Source organism: Cotesia glomerata, linkage group LG10 (assembly GCF_020080835.1).
Source record: "Cotesia glomerata isolate CgM1 linkage group LG10, MPM_Cglom_v2.3, whole genome shotgun sequence".
Taxonomy (NCBI): Eukaryota; Metazoa; Arthropoda; class Insecta; order Hymenoptera; family Braconidae; genus Cotesia; species Cotesia glomerata.
Window position 1 is genome coordinate 12,082,162 of NC_058167.1, and position 18,037 is coordinate 12,100,198.

The window sequence follows — 18,037 nt, forward strand, 5'->3', positions numbered from 1 at the left end:
CAATTATTTTTTATGTATGTTGAATCGAAATTTTTATAAAAACAATTGTATCTTTTTGGAAAAAATATATAAGCAAACATATAAAAAATTTAGATCACAAATATAGATGCATTTTTGTCGAAAATATATACAAATAATTTTTTATATGTGAGCCAATATATCTTCATATATATCTTTGATGTATCCGTTCGTGTGTGGAAAAAATTCCAATTATTATTATCAAAAACAGAGTTACATCGGCAGTTTAGATCTACATCGCAGTTTAGATCTAGACTTGAAATTTAATTAGAGTATTGTTTTGACTTGCACAGATTCCCAATTCTATCGAATTGACATGCACCATTTATCCATGTAATTATTTTAGCTAATATTCATTGTAACTTTCAATGTGCAATTATTATAACATTCCCGTGTTTTTCTTACAAAAATGAATAATAATTGATTTAAAAAAAAAAATTTGTAATGAGCATTGAAAGTTTCAGTTAAAGAAATTGCCGGTCTCATAAGTGAAGAAATCTGCCTAGTATATAAACATAACCAATAGAATTAAAAAATTTATTTTAAACAAATGACAATCGAATAGAATAAATTTAGTTACAATAAAAATTCATTATTTCTAAGTCGAAAAAATATAGGCTCCGGATAAGTAATCACCAACATATCATATACTAAAACCTTCTCCGAAACACGCTGCATCTTATAGTATAACTATTATTCCAATCAGTTCAGTAGTTTTCGCAGTATAACCGGACAAAAAACCGGCTCTCCATTTATTAGTATAGATAGATAGATATATGTCTTTTACCGATATTTAAAGAATTTCAAAGATTTTTTCATGTAAAAAAAAATATATTCAACATATAGAAAAAGGTATAAAAAAATGGTCATATATGTTTTGAGTGAAATTATTTATAAATTAGAATCTGTGAGATATACATTTTTTTTTGACTCGCTATATTGCGAAAAAAAAAAATGGTTTTTCCTTTATCTGAGGAGGTCATAAGGATATCTATGCTGAATAACATTTTTTTTCTCATTTCTGATAACTTAAAGAGGTAAAATAACACCAGATTATTTTTTTTAATAAAATAATTCGTTTTATTAACAAAAATAACATAGAACATCTGAACTCAATTTTTATCGGCAGACTAGTGATTGTTATGTCGGACTCAACGTTCGACATTTTAAATTAATTGGATATAAATTATCCACTAATAATTCATATTTTTACATACATTTATTTTATTGTTTTAAAACTTTCCTCTCTAGACATTGCCATTAGTAATTTTTCCAAAAAGAATATTTTTTATTTTTCTATTTTACGCCAGGTAATCGGTTTATATGGGTCGGGTTGTAAACCATAATTTTATGACCCGAACATTCAAGGAAATAGTCTTATTTATCTAGTTACATCTTGGGAATTTTCCGCGTTTGGTTGGGCCGACCAAGAGCTCCGAGCCTGAACAAATAGTCTAATGGACTTTAACCTTTGTCTAGATCCGGAATAGAAATTTTTGTGTGATAATAAAATAAATGTAAAGAAAGAGAAAATAGTATAAAGATAACAGTATTTTAAATAATACAAAAAGGTAAATAATGATAATTTTAAGTAACAAATTTTTGAATAATATAAAAAATAATATCTTTAAATAATGATAATTTTAAGTAACAAATTTTTGAATAATATAAAAATAATATCTTTAAATAATGATAATTTTAAGTAAACAAATTTTTGAATAATATAAAAAATAATATCTTTAAATAATGATAATCTAAGTAACAAATTTGAATATTGAAAGAAATAATATTCCTCAATAATGATAATTTAGTATAATAATTTAAATAAGGAACACCAACGTATGTAATAATAAAGCAAAATACTTAAAATATTAATAGTTAAATAACATTAATAAATAACAATAGTTTAAGTTTAGAAAAAGGAAATAAATGTTATAAGGTTTATTTCGAATTAAATATAATTCGCGAAACATTTTAACTTACGATAAATTAATTACTCGGTTAATTAATTTAATAGAATCTCCCGAATAAACAAATAAACTACAGTAATGTAAATTTAGATTTAGTTAAATAAATAACTTAGTTAACAAAGTAAAAATTTAACAATGATTTACGTTTCGATTGTTAACATAGAATTTAAGAGAAGGGAGACAACAGGCCTTTGAGACAACGTGGAGGGAGTAGTGCGCTACCCGAAACGTTGGGCCCTCTCGAAGAAAGGGAAACTCGTGACTACTTGGTGTTACTGTAATTGGCCTAGAGTTTCCCCCAAACATAGAAATTAGGAAAATGTCACCACCTAAAATTCTTGTCAGTTTCAGTTTTTTTGTTTTCTAGTAGTCCAGTTTTAGTTTTTACACCCTCAACACGAGGTCAAGTTTAGTAGTTTAACGTAACACAATATTTTCCTCAGTCTATTATAATTAGTAAAATTTTACGTTGTTACGAGTCAAGTTAAAGTAGATTCAGTTGCATTTATCTTTCCTTTTATTTTTTATATTTTTTCTTATTCTTTTATTGAAACAGGCAAGAAGCGGTGACATCGACATATAGTGTAAGTCCAAAAGTAATGTATTAGAATTTTTGAATACATCTAATAATTTGAATTCTAATTTTATTTCTTTTTTTGTTATTTAATTTAACCAATTCCCATAAGCTTCAGATCCTTATCTATTAGCCTAACGGCTAGGATAAAAATAATTAATTTTAGTTGCGTTCTGACGTAACATTTTTGGGGGCTCAGCCGGGATCATGAAGCTTTATGTGGAAAATTACTAAGAAATATTTGATACAGAAATTCACATTTTTAAATTTTACTTAAAATTTATTTTTATATTTTTTTTTTTTTTTTTTTTTTTCCTCCTTTTTCTTTTCCAAAAACTACGGAATAAAGATAGATTTCATAAAGTTTATAGTTAATTAAACTAGATATACTCTAAAATTTAAATTTATTTAAAATTCTTTTTATGATTTATTGATTTTATTTTCAAAATATTGTATAATGTTTTGTCCTAATACTTTACAACGAACAATTAACTTAAGAATTAACCAGGCTTTAAATTTAATTCGATAAAATTTTATTACTAATTGATTTACTGGGTTATACATATACTTTTTTTTGGAACCTTTCGTTAAATTTTATTTTATTTTAAAAATTTATTTTATTTTAAAAATTATTTTCGGGGTAAAACAAATTTGGTAGGCTCATATGATTATAACTGAAATTTCTCGATTTTTCATGAAAAATAGTCCCTCATGTTTGAATACTAGGAATAATTAATAATCTAAATCGAACAATTTATATACCTCAAGTTCAAGTAGTTGATAATCCACCTCAAAATCTAGTAGTTAATCCACCTAATAATAACGACCCAGAAATCGAACTTAATTTAGAAAGAATGGCATTAAACGCGAATCAACACATATCATTAAACGACGCGTTAGTCTGCGTACCCCGTTTTCAAGGCAATCCGGGTGACTTAATAGATTTTGCGACATGCTGCAGGGATGCGAAAGGAATGTTACCTGAAGCCGCGGAAGTAAATTTAATTAAATTAATATATTCTAGTAAATTAAGTACTGATGTCAAAAGTTCTCTCAATAACACAGCACCTGCTAATATAGAAAGTTTAATCAGAGATCTGAAAAAAATTTATATTCCGGTATCGTCAATTACTCAGTTACAGAGGCAACTGGCCTGTATTTTTCAAGGAAATTCCGAAACGGTAACAGAGTTCGTGAATAGATTAAAAAGGAAAGGTCGGGAAATAGTTGATTGCTATCAAACTCAAAACCCTGAAGCAACCCCTGAGCAAATAGCAGCATTTAAAGACACAATAGATAAGTCCATTTCAGAATGTTTCATTCAAAATTTAAACGACGAAATTGACCATAGGATGCCATCTTGTCAAACGACAGAAGATGCGCTCCGGGAAGCTCTTAAAATCGAACACAAAATCAACGCACGAAAGGAATCAAGGAAAGATTCGAATATAAATAAGACGGAAGAAAAGAAAAAGGGCACACCTCATAAACCGGTTAATTTTACGTCGGGTAGTAATGTCGGTAACATAGCTTCTCAGAAAACGTTAAATAACAACAACTATAATAAAGTCAATAATCAAAATATTGCCTCTAATAATGGTAATAATAATCAGTTTAATAAACCTAATAATAATAATAACTTCAAAGGAAATAATAGTAATAACGAAACAAATAGTCAAAGTCGAACCGTAATTTGTTATCGTTGCAAAACCCCCGGACATACTACAAGAAATTGTCCTGAAAGTAAATGCCAAGTCTGCGATATGAATGGACATACAGCGAAAGCTTGTCCAGTAGTAATGGGAAATAGTGAAAATAGGAATTCGGGAGCCGTACGATGTCAATTATGCAGTCAACACGGGCATTTAGCTAAAAATTGCCCTACCTTAACCGGTAATTCTAGAGTAACACCAATTTCACAATATTGTGGTTATCATAATAGTAGGTCTCACAGCGAAGATAATTGTTTTGCGTTAAAAAATATGAAAATCTCCCAGGGAAACCGGGTACAGTTCAACCCTTCGGGCGCAGGGATGAACGATCGCTCTGTGCGCCCAGTCCATGTAGTTCAGGAAGTTACCCTGGACGACAATATCGAGTAATGACAATAGAAAATAATTATGACTGGGACGATTTGCCATATTCGATTGCAGGCAAATCGCCCCAAAACCAAGATATAATAATGATGTTAGACTCAGGAGCCTCTCCAAACTTAATTAAACGAAAATATGTAAAATCAACTTCGATAATAAACTCAAAGGACATAATAGAATTACACGGAATAGCGGATGTACCCTTATTTACTCTAGGTAGTGTTCGTTTGGTATTATTCGGAAAGGAAGCGGTTTGCCATATTGTACCGGATGAAATGGCAATTCCTCATGCCGGTCTTGTAGGTTCCCAATTCTTTTCTTCACACAAAGCGAAAATAGATTACGAAAACCGCGTTTTAGAAATTGATAACGTCAAACACCCTTTTAAAAAAACAAATAGAATTGAAGACGGAGTTATGTATATACCTCCTCGGAGCGAGTCAACATTTTTTATTAAGGTCAAAAATCCGGAATTAAAGGAGGGTTACCTCCCTCGAGTTAAGATCTGTAAAGGAGTTTTTACAGGAAATTGTCTAGTCCGTGTTAGTAATGGCCGAGCTTATATGCAGATCTTTAACACAACTAATGATGAAGTAGGAATTAAAATTCCAATCTTAGCTATACGAGAAGTAGAAGAAGCGTACGCACCTCGTACGATTGATCCAGAAAATTCTTATGAAAATCTAATCGAAAACCTTGGAGTCACAAAGAGAATATTTACAGTAGTTAAAAATCAATTCGATGAATGTAGATTTGAAAAATTAAAACCTTTAATAAACTTAGATTATTTGGAGAAAATAGAGAGAATTCATGTAGAAAATTTATTAAGAAAATATTCAGATTGTTTCCACATCCCTGGTGAACCTTTAGGTTCAACTAATAATTACAAACATAGAATCCCAACAATGTACGATGTTCCCTTCACGACTAAGCAATACCGATTACCTCATTCTTTAAAGGCAGAAGTAGAAAATCAAATTAACGAGGCACTCCACTCAGGCATTATTAAGCCTTCGGAGTCGCCCTATAACAGTCCCATCTGGATTGTACCCAAAAAATGTGACTCACAAGGAAATAAACGTTGGAGGTTAGTAATCGACTTCAGAAATTTGAACGAACGAACAATTACAGACGCTTATCCTTTGCCGAGCATTGTAGAGATTCTGGATCAATTGGGAGGTTCGCAATACTTCTCCGTTTTCGACTTGGCATCCGGTTATCATCAGATCGAAATGGATCCGAGAGACAGTTGTAAGACAGCGTTCTCCACTCCGCAAGGTCATTGGGAATATTCTCGTATGCCCTTCGGATTGAAAAACGCTCCTGCAACGTTTCAACGATTGATGGATTCGGTGTTAACGGGACTCCAAGGAATATCAATGTTTGTATATTTGGACGACATTATTGTTTTTGCTAAAGATTTGGAGGAACACGAAAAACACATAGATGATTTGATGGCTAGATTGAGAAAAGCCAATTTAAAATTACAACCCGAAAAATGTCACTTCCTTAGATCCGAAGTAAATTATCTAGGTCACATCATTAGTAAAGAGGGTTTAAAACCTGATCCGTCGAAGCTTGAAGCAGTTAGGAAATTTCCGGTGCCAAAAACGCAGAAAAACATCAGAGAATTTTTGGGTTTAACAGGATATTACCGCCGATTCATTAAGAACTTTGCAAAAATTTCTAAACCATTAACCGAGCTATTACAGAAAGAAGTAGACTTTTATATGGACTGAGGAAACTCAGCAAGCTTTTGACATTTTAAAAGAAACATTATGTACCGCTCCGGTTCTTCAATACCCCGATTTTACAGAACCATTCATTATAACTACGGATGCGTCGGGTTTTGCTTTGGGAGCCGTGTTATCTCAAGGAGAGATCGGTCGAGATCTTCCAATCGCGTATTATTCAAGGGTCCTGCGAGGAGCTGAACTACGATATGACACTTACGAAAAGGAAGCTTTAGCGATTGTACAAGCGGTTAAAAATTTCAGACCATATGTATACGGTAAAGCTTTCACTGTGGTAACTGATCATAAACCGTTAGTTTGGTTTCGAACCGCAAAGGACGGTAACGCGAGGATTCTCAAATGGCGGTTACGTTTAGCGGAATACGATTACACCGTAATTTACAAGCCAGGAAAGATTAATTTAAATGCAGACGCGTTATCACGAAATCCAACAGAAACAGTTAACGTTACAACCCGCGCTCAAAGAAGGATAGAAGAACGTGAAATTTATAGAAGACCGATTACAAAAAGAAATAGATGATTTCGAGAACTCTCAGAAAAACATTGTAGAATCAGATAATTTTCAGGAGCCACAACTCCTAGAGCCTCAGCTGTCACCGGTTGCTGGCAGGCCTGAGTCAGAGATTACACAGAATAACACAACTCAAACAGTAGAATCAAACGAACCAGAATCCCCTAAACTTCGGTTGTCACCGGTTGCTGACAGATCAAAAGGTACGGAGATAGTCCCCGGAAAGACATGCGGATTATCTAAGGTACGTAGGGGAAGGCCACGCAAAGTGGTTGTTAATTTGGAAAATCCAGTGGAAGTCGAACGAGCTGAATCAAGTTCAGACTCGGAAACTTCCCAAGTCGTGACTCTGATACGGAGGATGACGAACCATCCGATGTTGAGTCAAATCGAATAGGGAACACTGTAGCATTTGAGAATAACAATATTACTTTACCAACACAAACACCAAATATAGTAACGTCAAAAGAATTATTTCAATATAGACAAGATAATTTAGTATACTTCCTTGATTCGAACGGTTGTCCTTGTGACAACGGTTCAAGAACTTTAAAGAAATTAAACAAATTACCGTTTGTAGGGGTAATAGAAACAGGACAAGTTTTCTGGACTAAAATTAACAAGAAAAATTACTTTGGGTTAATTGTACTTAATGCCAGTGGGGGAATCTTCACTGCGCATTCAAAAGCAATATCAGGGAAAACCTTAGTAAAATTAAAGGGCATCTTACGAGATAAAAATTTGAATACTTTCTCCATAGCCTCATCCGAACACATCGCTAATGTGCCTTGGATAGAGGTTCAAAAATGTTGACCGAAGTTTTTAGTAGTCAGATCAATATCAAAGGTTATCGTCTGTCTAGGGAAAGTTCGTTACGTTTCACCTGAGGAGCGTGACAGAGTTTTTTATGAAGCTCATAAAGCTCCTCTTGGGGGACACAAGGGAGTTTCTAAAACGTATAATAGGATTAAGCACACGTATTATTGGGAGGGGTCTAAAAGATGACATTCAACGTCGCATTCAACAATGCCTCGAATGTCAATTAAAAAAACTAGTACGAATCAAGACTCGTCAACCTATGCTCATTACCGACACACCGGGAACTGTTTTCGAAAAGATCGCAATGGATATTGTCGGTCCATTGCCAGTTTCAGAGGGAGGTAATGAATATATTTTGACGATACAAGATTCCTTGTCAAAATTCTGTATAGCAATTCCTATTAACAATATGTTAGCTGTAACTGTTGCTGACGTTTTTATTAAACGTTTCATCTGTATTTATGGGGCCCCAAAAGCTCTACTTACAGATCAAGGACGGAATTTCGTCAGTACCTTTATGCAGCGAATCGCTAAACGTTTTAAAATTAAGAAGATCCAAACCACGGCTTTCCGACCCCAATCTAACGGTTCTTTGGAAAGATCGCATCATGTGTTAGGGGAATTCTTAAAACAATATGTCAACAAGGAAAAAGACTGGGATGAATGGTTGGAAGTAGCCACCTTTTCGTATAACACTTCCGTTCATGAAGGAACCAGATTCACTCCCTTTGAATTAGTTTATGGAAAGGTTGCGCGAGTTCCTTCTGAAGAACCCCTCCATGATTTAGATTGCTTACCTACTTATAACAATTATATCAAAGATTTAGTAACGAGACTAATCGAAATCCGAAAACTTGCACGAGAGAATCTAATAAATGCTAAGGAAAGGTCAAAAATTCAGTATGACAGACATTTAAAAGTAGTTAATTTTAAAGAAAACGACCTAGTATTCTTACTAAAGGGACCTAAACCAAACAAATTTGGTGACCATTATGATGGACCTTACCAAATTTTACAAGTTTTACCTAACGGAAATATTCAAATCAAAATGAACAATCAAATTAAAACAGTACATCCAAATCGGTTAAAATTAACGAAAATTTCGGAAACAAAAACGAAAATGAAACCTAAAACGAAAGGGGACAAGAAACGAAAGGACCCAGATCCTGATTTTAAACCTTAATTTCCACCTATTAATACTATTTGTTTTACAGGATGGGAACTAATATACCAATGGCTATTTCGTATTTGTATTTCTTATTTAATTTTATTTATTACAGCTACGCAATTATAGGAAATGATTGTAGTAATAAAATAACGAACATGACCACCATATCGTTAGTGGACATAGATGATTGCGATATTGAACCGGATCATGTGGACATGACCCTAGTAGACATACATTTATTACAATTAAATGATTTTGAACATACCGAGATCCTTCAATGTAAAATTGAAGTGACTCGATTAATTTATTATTGCGGATATTGGGAACATACATACATAGTTAATAATGCCTATATGGGGTATGTCCATGCGATCCAGCGAGAAGCGTGTCGAATAGCGCACGATCATGGCACGTTTCACCTCGGTAACGCAATAATCGATGGTTTAACACCAAATTCGACTACTACTCGTAGTATTACCCTTGCAGGAAAAGCGGGTCTTGATGGAACTTGTAAAGGGGCCCAATATTCGGATCCTTACGGTACCTGGGACAATGTTGTAGTCACAGGAAGCGTAACGATCTAATTCAATCCTCTTGGGCCCAGTAAAGTCTGAATCTAATAAAATTTATATGCCATCAGGATCCACTTGCAAGTTAGAAACGGGATCTTGTATTGACCCTGAAGGAGGGTATACCTTCTGGAACCCTCTACCTAAAAATTTTGTAAGGCTAATACCTATTCTGTACTGTACAAAGGAGCCGTAACTAAGCTCAAAACAAATAATGACATTATATATTCAGTAAATGTAAGAGATACGAGTTTTCATTAATTGTAACCGGGGAAGAGACCTCATGCGGCCTACCTATACTTAGAACCGAACATCCTAAGCTTTTTATTGTTCAAAAATCCGATTTAAATATGTTAAATGAAGAGAATATCGTAACTATGCATTCAGATAACATGGATATTTTCCTTTACATGAATACAAAATTTATATACGTAGAAAGGTTCATTAGGTCTCAGATCCGTGATTTGTATAGAGATGTATTGTTACACCGTTGTAGAATAGAGAGGGAGATATTACGAAATAGCCTAGCGATAGCAGCGACCCAGCCAGATGAGTTCGCCTACCGATACATGGGAGGGCCAGGTTACATGGCGATCTTAGCGGGAGAGGTCATTCATCTAGTTAAGTGTGTGCCAGTGGAGCTAAAACTTTGGGCAGCAGAAAAATGTTACAACCGATTACCAGTCAGAAGAGGGAATCAAACTCTTTTCCTCACACCTCGCACTCATGTCATTACCACACAGGCAGCTGAAATTCCTTGCAACCCTTTACTCCTTCAATATTACTTGGTGGGACAAACTTGGTATAAACTCCTGCCTAGTCCTGTCGAGACCGTAGCTCCAATTAGTTTAAAGCCTAGTACAGAAGGTAACATGGAATTATAAGAATCCGCACCATCTAGCCACAAGTGGGGTGTACACTGAAAAGGAGTTGAACGACATGAAGAACCGCATAATGTTCACTATGGAACAAAACGCTATAGTTGCCAACGTTATGCAGAGGATCACCAACGGAGTATACAGCAACCAACCATCGGTAATGAATCTACTGGACGAGGAGGCCCTGGAAAAATTAGCAGAAAACGCCTGGGATAAGACCTTGGGGAAGTTCCTGAAATTTGGAACCTTCAGCGCCGGAGTAATTGGAATCTACGTCATCGCAAAGATGTTCAAGGCAATTGCGGATACAGTCATTCACGGTTACACTCTCCATTCAGTTTATGGATGGTCAGTAAAATTAATTGCAGCCTTGTGGGCCTCAGCAACTCACCTATTGCTCCATTTAGCCGAACCAAACGATCCAACGAGTGCTCAACGACAAGATCCTGAACCAGGAAATGGACCTACAGCCCCGATAATGAACCCTGACCTCTACCCTAAGTTGCCAGCAGCTTCGCCTAACCCAAAAGACCAACCAGTTTCGTCAACTCCAACGGATTTATCAGCGACAGCAGCGACGAATGGAGGCCGAACTTTTATAAATTAATTGATAGAATAATTTGAAAATAATTAAAAGTACGATCATCAAACTGATGTCGTACTCATTTCAATCGTACTTCCATCAAACGATGGGGGTGTTATGTCGGACTCAACGTTCGACATTTTAAATTAATTGGATATAAATTATCCACTAATAATTCATATTTTTACATACATTTATTTTATTGTTTTAAAACTTTCCTCTCTAGACATTGCCATTAGTAATTTTCCCAAAAGAATATTTTTTATTTTTCTATTTTACGCCAGGTAATCGGTTTTATATGGGTCGGGTTGTAAACCATAATTTTATGACCCGAACATTCAAGGAAATAGTCTTATTTATCTAGTTACATCTTGGGAATTTTCCGCGTTTGGTTGGGCCGACCAAGAGCTCCGAGCCTGAACAAATAGTCTAATGGACTTTAACCTTTGTCTAGATCCGGAATAGAAATTTTTTTGTGATAATAAAATAAATGTACAGAAAGAGAAAATATTATAAAGATAACAGTATTTTAAATAATACAAAAAGGTAAATAATGATAATTTTAAGTAACAAATTTTTGAATAATATAAAAAATAATATCTTTAAATAATGATAATTTTAAGTAACAAATTTTTGAATAATATAAAAAATAATATCTTTAAATAATGATAATTTTAAGTAAACAAATTTTTGAATAATATAAAAAATAATATCTTTAAATAATGATAATCTAAGTAACAAATTTGAATATTGAAAGAAATAATATTCCTCAATAATGATAATTTAGTATAATAATTTAAATAAGGAACACCAACGTATGTAATAATAAAGCAAAATACTTAAAATATTAATAGTTAAATAACATTAATAAATAACAATAGTTTAAGTTTAGAAAAAGGAAATAAATGTTATAAGGTTTATTTCGAATTAAATATAGGTCTTGAAACATTTTAACTTACGATAAATTAATTACTCGGTTAAGTAATTTAATAGAATCTCGAATAAACAAATAAACTACAGTAATGTAAATTTAGATTTAGTTAAATAAATAACTTAGTTAACAAAGTAAAAATTTAACAATGATTTACGTTTCGATTGTTAACATAGAATTTAAGAGAAGGGAGACAACAGGCCTTTGAGACAACGTGGAGGGAGTAGTGCGCTACCCGAAACGTTGGGCCCTCTCGAAGAAAGGGAAACTCGTGACTACTTGGTGTTACTGTAATTGGCCTAGAGTTTCCCCCAAACATAGAAATTAGGAAAATGTCACCACCTAAAATTCTTGTCAGTTTCAGTTTTTTGTTTTCTAGTAGTCCAGTTTTAGTTTTTACACCCTCAACACGAGGTCAAGTTTAGTAGTTTAACGTAACACAATATTTTCCTCAGTCTATTATAATTAGTAAAATTTTACGTTGTTACGAGTCAAGTTAAAGTAGATTCAGTTGCATTTATCTTTCCTTTTATTTTTTATATTTTTTCTTATTCTTTTTATTGAAACAGGCAAGAAGCGGTGACATCGACATATAGTGTAAGTCCAAAAGTAATGTATTAGAATTTTTGAATACATCTAATAATTTGAATTCTAATTTTATTTCTTTTTTTTGTTATTTAATTTAACCAATTCCCATAAGCTTCAGATCCTTATCTATTAGCCTAACGGCTAGGATAAAAATAATTAATTTTAGTTGCGTTCTGACGTAACAGATAATCAATTTCAATAATTTTTAATTTGTTTAATGTTAGTCAAAGAATTACTGATAAAAATGTTTCAAATCGAGATTTATTAATTCATAAAAAAATAGATTATTTTAAAATGAAATGATTCTAATTAAAATCCATCTTCTATTATCAATGATAATGTCAAGTTCAAGGAAAACTGACAAACTCATTTTTCAGCATTGCTGTCTTTGGAATAAGCACAAAAAAATTAAAAAATGGACGGATTACTTAAAGAGTTTAAGATGAATAGTTTGAAAGAATAATAATAAAATAAAGAAAAAAATATTTGCAGCGTGCTTGAGCAAGAATAACTCTGGTACGGAGAAAACTCTGATTGTCTCGATTACGAGAACAATAGCCGCGATATCTTGAGTAGTGGAGCACCCAAGGGAAAAAGGGAACTGGGTAAGGAAGTGAGAGTAACGGATGAGAGGATAAAAGAATAACAAAAAGAATAAACTATAAGTAAAATAAAGATGGAGAGAAGGTATATAAGCGAGAATGATCCCTTAACCCACGACAACCATGTCTGATCGAGCGTTTCCGTTTTTTCGGATATATAATTCGAGTCGCGTACAAAGGGGAAAATGAAAGCGTCTTTCTACCATCCTCTGATTGGAAAACTACGAATTGCTTCCTGCGGTCGACGGATTGCCAGAACGACGAACTCGCTTCTTCGTCTAGAGATTAACGAAACCCGTCCCGTCCCGTCTTCATTGTCCTTTTTTTTATTTCTATTTTAAACTCTCTCCAGTAGCTTAATCTCATCGTATTTCTTATCGCTGTAAACGACATAACAAATAAGCTTGTCTACGTCTTTACTAAATATCTAATCAACAATTTCATCAAAATAATAAAAATAACAATAATAATTTGAGAATTAAGATAAATAATTCATACACTGTTCTACTGAATAAGGATTATTAATTGAAAATTTTTTACTTGCAGTTTGTATTTATTATGTAGCAGTTGAGAATTACGAATTGTGAATAAAATAAATTTTGATTCAGTGATTTTTTTATATTTATAATCATAATATAGATAGTTGGAGTACTTCTGGAATAAATTTTAAAAATTTGATGGAACAAAATTATAGAACCAACAAACTATTTAAATTTACACCAAAAACTTAACCCCTTAAGGTCACACTTCTTAAAAATAACGTAGTGGTCATACTGGGTCTAGTTGACCCTATGCACGGAAAAAATTGTTGCTACTTGCGTTCTTGTCAATATTTTCACTCAAGCCGTACATGAGAATAATTCTTCCCCCATGAAAAAAAAAATGTATTTTAAAATAGATAAGAAATATACAGTAGAACCTCGTTAAGTCGAACCTCGATAAGTCGAAAACCTCCGCAACTCGAAGAAATTTTTCATCCCCTTCCCTTCAAGCCGTAAAACCTCCGTTGCTCGAAATTTTTACCCTCTATAAGTCGAAATAATTAGTGAGTCCCTACAAGCTGTTTCTGTACATTTTTACCCTCCATAACTCGAATACATACACGGACCTCTTTACCTCGAATTAAAAATTATTACCGTATGTAAATATCTTATTTGGATTATTAGTTCTATGAAATGGTAATAGAATTCATAGCTGACGTCAGGTTTTCTGTTGTCAATTGTAAAATTATCATACCGTTTACTGAGAAAAAAAAATACTTTTACTCAATTAACAATTTCTTGGTTCAAGAAATTCGATGACCAAATATTCTATTACTACTAATTATTGATTTCTGAAGAGAAGAGCATCAATATTTATCTTTGAGTAATAGATAAACAAGAGAATAGCTTTATTTAAATTAAGTAAAAATTATTTCAATCAATTTAACAAGTCCTTGAGCTAAGAATATATATTCTTGAAAATTTTCAAGAACATTAATTCTTGTATAAGAAAATTTTCTTGGTAAAAATATTGAACAGTGAAGCAGTGAAGATGAGTAAAAAAAAGGATGTTGCGAAACAGTTTGATGAAACCAGTTACTGCCTAACTTGAAACCCTCTATAACTCGAATTTTTTTGTCTCTCCCTTCAAGTTCGAGTTATAGAGGTTCTACTGTATTTTAAATATAATAAAAATCTATAAAAAATATGTACAGTAAATATATTTTTAATAACTAACTTTTGGCCGATTTTCATGTATATTTTAAATATATTTTAGATATATTCAAGATATATCTTAAAATACATAAAAAATATATAGCTAAAAATATAAAAGAAATATATTTTGAATATATCTGAAATATATTTAAAATATATAAAAGATGTATGAAAATCGGCCAAAAGTTAGTTATTAAATATATATATATATATATATATATATATATATATATATATATATATATATATATATCTATATATATATATATTTATAGATTTTTAATATATTTAAAATATATTTTTTATGTATTTCGAAATATATTTGTTTTATATTTTTTTTTTCATGGGGGTTAACACTTCCATTGAATAACTCAATCGTTTTTTAATTTTTTTTAATTATTTAATTATAAAAAAAAATACAAGAAAGTCAAATTTCGAAAATTTTGACTTTTTTTACTAAAAACTTCATTTTTTAAGATAAATGAAAATGACCTCAACGGGTTAACATAAAAAATTAAATATAATCAAAAAAATATATAAAATTGTGTAGAGGCATAAATTTGGATGAAAATCTTTCTGACGATTCAAAATTTAACTATAAAAATTTTTTTTGAAATCAAACTATGCCAGTTACAATTTTTTTTTTTTTTTTAGTTATCTAGGATATGTGGATGATGAATGTAATAATTTTGTATGAATTAAAGATTTATAGCCTACTTTTAAAGTCATAACACCCAAATGATTTTTATTATAGGATTTAAGCCCTAAACTTTTTCCATGATCGCCATCATCATGACAGGTCATTAATTTCCAATGAATTTCAATGAGGGTTGAATATTTTATCAAAGTAAAACAACCCTAGCCTTACGGCCATCTCCAGAAAGGGAAAACGTCTTCTTTTAAAGATGGCTTCAAGTTAAGCCATTAGTATTAACGCTTAGCAATATATTTTTCAAGCATAAATATTAAATAAGGCATCAATGAATTGCTGAATCACAATTAGATATCAAGAGCGCTCGAATTAAGTACACTTTAAAACTAGTTTGTATAAATTGAGGTACACTTATTTTATATTCAGTTGTAATATAAGCTGAACTATAACTTTGCTGTATAGTATAGGCTAAGTATATTACAGTATACAAAGCACGTTGCGGCCATTATAATATCCAACTATCGGACTTTAATAACATTACTCACCGACATCAAATATTTTGATCTGATTTAGAACTTTTTTTGACTCAGAAAATAGCAAAATTCGTGAACACCATCACAAAAAACGATTTTTTTAACAAGTATATTTTACATCGATCAAATTGGAATTATTAAAAAATTTTAAATGGCAATTAAAATACTTAAGGCATGAATGATCATTGAAGATAACGAGATACCAATGGAATATGATAGTTGGATAAAATGCATGTTGCTGGAGTAGATGATTAGAGAAGTAGATGTTATGGGAAAGAAATTACAGTGGTTTAGTTAGAATTCCAGCGTGAGTACGCAGCGAAATAGTTTTAGGTAGTTACCAACTTTTAATTGGCAGACAACAGCTTTGTTGCCAGAAAACTGGCATATATACATATATATGAATAGTACGGCATTGACGGCGGGAATAGCTGCAGCAAGTAGTCTGTAATGTTCCTTTTCATACACTCGTACACTGATAGAAGGATTTTTCAGCATTTGAATTAAAGAGTTCTTAATAATTAACAAATTATTTTTTCGACAATTTTTTCATTTATATACCTTGCAAATCATAATTTAGAAAAAAAAAATTAGACAAACGGTTGACCCTGAAGGCCATCCCTGCAACTTCCCGCCACTTACATACCTAGGCGCTTAAAATTGCACTAATAATTGCTCTTCGAGCTCAAAAAAACAACTTATGTCTTATTTTGAGCTCTCCAAGCTCAAAGAGATAGTCTTTCTATACTTTTGACATAGAATTTAATTTTACATAACTTCACACTAATAGATTTGTTTATAGTTAAAAAGATTTGTTAATATTTAACAAATCATTTATTAGAAGCCATTTGTTAGGCCTTAATAAATATTTCTTAGTATTTAAAAAGATTTATTTATACTTAATAAATGAATATCAGATTTATTGAATACAAACAAATCATTTTGAATACTAAGAAATATTTATTTAACATTAAAAAATGGTCTCTAATAAATGATTTGTTAGCTATTAACAAATATTATTTAATACAAATAAATCCTTCTATCAGTGCAGTCAATTCGTTCAAGAGATATCATAAACGAAAGAAAACCGAAAAGTGTTTTCTGCACATAACTTCACATAATTTCACATAATTTCAGTCAGTTTGTTCAAGAGATATCATGAACGAAAGAAAACCGAAGTGTTTCCTACACATAACTTCACATAATTTCACATAATTTCACATAATTTCAGTCGATTCGTTCAAGAGAAATCATGAACGAAAGAAAACCGAAAAGTGTTTCCTGCACATAACTTCACATAATTTCACATAATTTCACATAATTTCAGTCGATTCGTTCAAGAGAAATCATGAACGAAAGAAAACCGAAAAGTGTTTCCTGCACATAACTTCACATAATTTCACATAATTTCACATAATTTCAGTCGATTCGTTCAAGAGAAATCATGAACGAAAGAAAACCGAAAAGTGTTTCCTGCACATAACTTCACATAATTTCAATGTTTTTGTGATACATAACCTATTCACTGACTTAGATTATTTTATTCAGCTCGATTTTGGGAGATTTATCAAACCTTTGAAAACAAACATACTTCCAATAAATGGCTTTTATTTATGTCTTTTCTCAATGGAGTTTAGTTTACTTTTTTAAATTTGCCTATTATTGATATGTTAAAAACTTGTTTAATTTAAAATTTTATAAATGTCTCAAACAAAATATAATTTAATGAGATTCTTTTCTTTATAATACCTTATATTTTTACTTAAAATTATTTATTTTAATTATTTTGATTTATTTTAAGTTAAAAAGTTAGGTTACACGCTAAAATTAGTTAAAAAATTAATTTCTTTGATACCAATAAACAATTTATTGAGTACCAATAAATCATTTGTTAAATACTACTAAATATTTATTTGGTGGAACTAAATTGGCTTTAATTAGTAATTCAGTACCTATTACTAAATATTTGGTAATGCAAGGTTTGTTACTAAATCATTTAGTATCTGTTACTAAATCTTATTAAATAGAACTAAATCCTTCTATCAGTGTACAGTGAGAAAAATTATGCTTGGACAGAGCTTGAGATGTCCTATAATG